The sequence below is a fragment of the Nanorana parkeri genome, unplaced genomic scaffold, assembly GCF_000935625.1.
Source record: "Nanorana parkeri isolate BGI_ZX_2015 unplaced genomic scaffold, ASM93562v1 scaffold566, whole genome shotgun sequence".
Classification (NCBI taxonomy): Eukaryota; Metazoa; Chordata; class Amphibia; order Anura; family Dicroglossidae; genus Nanorana; species Nanorana parkeri.
Genome location: NW_017306834.1, coordinates 265,511 through 269,951, shown reverse-complemented (window position 1 = coordinate 269,951; position 4,441 = coordinate 265,511).

The window sequence follows — 4,441 nt, the reverse complement described above, 5'->3', positions numbered from 1 at the left end:
CATAGCTGGTGGTATTCTACATTGCTGTATGATGATTATACAGCAATGCAGAATAGCACCAACTATGCAGGACTACAAGTCCCAGCAATGCATTATATTATAAGGTTTGCGACCGGGCCCTGGTGTTCGGCCAGCTGGGGGGAGCCCAGAGAGAAAGAGGGCCCGCCACACGCAGCTGCCTCATGCTGCACGCTGTGTTTTTGACACTTGCGGATCGCAGTTCAGACAGAGCCACGCCCCCGCCACGCCCCCTCCCACCCCAAAACGCAGTAAGCTGGGTGGAATGCGATCCAGTGTGTTCCAGCACCAAATCGGGCCGGAACACACTGGAGCTGGTGTGAACTAGCCCTGAAAGTCTCCTTAATAGTTTCTTGCACCGAGGCCCTGAGGTTTCTAGTTACGCCTCTGATCTAAGGCCCAGTTCAGTGAAGTAGCGCGTCGCGTTGTATACATACATAACATGCCCCAGAGAAGTATCTTCGAGCACTGAGAGAGCTGTGATGACAATATTATCGTTTATTACCATCGGCGTGGAATGCCGGGAGTCAGAGGTGAGCTCTCACAAGGCGTGTCAAGTGTTCGAAGACGATGCTGAGTTTCTAAACTTACAAATGGAAGTCAGGCACAGAATTCATTGCTTCTACTGGCCATTCCTGAAGTCTAAGGGAACAGGGGTAACTAATCGAAAGCCAACTAATCAATGATGGACAACGTTTTCCATCATCGATTTTAATTGACTTAGTCGATTAGTTGTTGCAGCTCTACAAATACTACAAATAAGTTTAAAATAACATTTATATAAAGACCGCTTCCACGCCCGCAATGCGATCGGGCGCGTGGCAAAACTTTGCCAGCGTAGCGTTCCACTGCAAACGCAAAAAATAGAGCAAGCCCTGTTTTTTGCGTTTGCAGTGGAACGGAAAGATGGCAAAGTCTTGCCACGCGTCTGATCGCACTGCGGGCGTGGAAGCGGTGCCATTGAATTCAATGCACCGCCGCGCCCCCTCCCACCCCAAAACGCGGGGAGAAGTTTCTTAGCGATCGCGGTGCTTTCCAGCAGCTACCGCTCTGGAACGCACATGCTTTTGGTGTGAACAAGGCCTAAAGCAACATCCTGCAATGATTACAAGAGGCTGATAACAAGTCAAATTCAGGTATTCACATGAGTGGCATTTAAATGACATTTGAATATATTGATGATAACTCCACTCATTTGATGTTTTGTTCATGTCTGCCCAAAGTTCAGATAGAAACGACATATTATTTCCTCTGAGACTGTCGCCTCTTAGAAGAAAATGGCCTAAAAATAACCTGACACTTCTTGTAACACCATCTCTGCATATGATGCCGGGATTGTATGACTGTTTACAAGGCCTGTCAGCTGCTCAAGGGTTAACCTTTCACTTCCAGCGAGTACGCATAGCAGGACAGGCACACTGAGCATTGTCACGCGTTTCCAGCTTTGTGCTCTCCTCCATTTTGTTCCCTAGTGGGGGTTTTTTTGCAAAGAGCTAGACTTGCTTTTGCGCAATAAACGTGCAACCAAACGTTATACAAAACACATAAACTCTTGTGTCATGCGTTTACTGGAGTTCCTAGGGTTGCCATCTGTCCAGGATTCACCCGGACGGTCCGGGTTTTGAATGCTGTGCCCGGGATTCATGGCGGCAGAAACCCGGACACAAGATGTCAGGCAGACAGGGGCAACCAAAATTAAGATAGGGGCTACTGGCCCCCCACTGAAAATAGGCTCAACTGTAATATTTACATATGAATGGACAGCGCTATTTACATATGAATGGACAGCGCTATTTACATATGAATGGACAGCGCTATTTACATATGAATAAGCCACCCAAAAAATTTCTGCACATCGCTCGACTGTTCGAGTTTCGCTTGAAGAAAAGGTGGCAACCCTAGGAGTTCCCATTGAGGCCCAAAATGCCAAAATCTGCAGAACAGTAACTCATCCTTAATAGTTTCTTGCACCGAGGCCCTGAGGTTTCTAGTTACGCCTCTGATCTAAGGCCCAGTTCAGTGAAGTAGCGCGTCGCGTTGTATACATACATAACATGCCCCAGAGAAGTATCTTCGAGCACTGAGAGAGCTGTGATGACAATATTATCGTTTATTACCATCGGCGTGGAATGCCGGGAGTCAGAGGTGAGCTCTCACAAGGCGTGTCAAGTGTTCGAAGACGATGCTGAGTTTCTAAACTTACAAATGGAAGTCAGGCACAGAATTCATTGCTTCTACTGGCCATTCCTGAAGTCTAAGGGAACAGGGGTAACTAATCGAAAGCCAACTAATCAATGATGGACAACGTTTTCCATCATCGATTTTAATTGACTTAGTCGATTAGTTGTTGCAGCTCTACAAATACTACAAATAAGTTTAAAATAACATTTATATAAAGACCGCTTCCACGCCCGCAATGCGATCGGGCGCGTGGCAAAACTTTGCCAGCGTAGCGTTCCACTGCAAACGCAAAAAATAGAGCAAGCCCTGTTTTTTGCGTTTGCAGTGGAACGGAAAGATGGCAAAGTCTTGCCACGCGTCTGATCGCACTGCGGGCGTGGAAGCGGTGCCATTGAATTCAATGCACCGCCGCGCCCCCTCCCACCCCAAAACGCGGGGAGAAGTTTCTTAGCGATCGCGGTGCTTTCCAGCAGCTACCGCTCTGGAACGCACATGCTTTTGGTGTGAACAAGGCCTAAAGCAACATCCTGCAATGATTACAAGAGGCTGATAACAAGTCAAATTCAGGTATTCACATGAGTGGCATTTAAATGACATTTGAATATATTGATGATAACTCCACTCATTTGATGTTTTGTTCATGTCTGCCCAAAGTTCAGATAGAAACGACATATTATTTCCTCTGAGACTGTCGCCTCTTAGAAGAAAATGGCCTAAAAATAACCTGACACTTCTTGTAACACCATCTCTGCATATGATGCCGGGATTGTATGACTGTTTACAAGGCCTGTCAGCTGCTCAAGGGTTAACCTTTCACTTCCAGCGAGTACGCATAGCAGGACAGGCACACTGAGCATTGTCACGCGTTTCCAGCTTTGTGCTCTCCTCCATTTTGTTCCCTAGTGGGGGTTTTTTTGCAAAGAGCTAGACTTGCTTTTGCGCAATAAACGTGCAACCAAACGTTATACAAAACACATAAACTCTTGTGTCATGCGTTTACTGGAGTTCCTAGGGTTGCCATCTGTCCAGGATTCACCCGGACGGTCCGGGTTTTGAATGCTGTGCCCGGGATTCATGGCGGCAGAAACCCGGACACAAGATGTCAGGCAGACAGGGGCAACCAAAATTAAGATAGGGGCTACTGGCCCCCCACTGAAAATAGGCTCAACTGTAATATTTACATATGAATGGACAGCGCTATTTACATATGAATGGACAGCGCTATTTACATATGAATGGACAGCGCTATTTACATATGAATAAGCCACCCAAAAAATTTCTGCACATCGCTCGACTGTTCGAGTTTCGCTTGAAGAAAAGGTGGCAACCCTAGGAGTTCCCATTGAGGCCCAAAATGCCAAAATCTGCAGAACAGTAACTCATGTATTTCTTTCGGCAATAGGGATTTTGGTAAAGGCGACAGGACACTCAGATGTGAACAGGGGACATAGAAATCAATGGAAATCCTCTGAGCTGTGAAGTACTTCTGCCGTGCCAAAACTCTGCAGCTGCCAAGGTATGAAGCGAGCTGTTCACCTCACAGATTGAAATGCCTTGTTCTTGGCAGGGAGGACAACCGCATGACTAACAGCCGCAGTGTGAACAAGCCCTTAAAGAGACCCTGTCACCAAACTGAAAGTAGTCAGAAAACATGCCTGTAAAAGTAAATACTGACCCTCACACTGACCCTCACACCATCAAACGCTCATCTGTTGTAGAGAATACATCTGCTGAAGTCTTCTCCAGGAACAGACACTTCCAGGTATCCCCATTAACTCAGTGGTTCCTCCTGCTGACAAATACTGTAAAGGGGCAATCTGATGGGTACAACTAACCATTAGTTGTCCCCATCAAAGTGCCCCCTTACATTAGGTGTCCCCATCAGAGTGCCCCCTTACATTACATGTCCCCATCAGAGTGCCCCCTTATATAAGGTGTCCCTATCAGAGTGCCCCCTTACATTAGGTGTCCCCATCAGAGTGCCCCCTTACATTAGGTGTCCCCATCAGAGTGCCCCCTTACATTCGTTGCCCCCATCAGAGTGCCTCCTTACATTCGTTGCCCCCATCAGAGTGCCCCCTTACATTATATGTCCTCATCAGTGTGCCCCCTTACATTATATGTCCTCATCAGTGTGCCCCCTTACATTATATGTCCTCATCAGAGTGCCCCCTTACATTATATGTCCTCATCAGTGAGCCCCCTTACATTATATTTCCTCAACACAGTACCCCCTTAGACT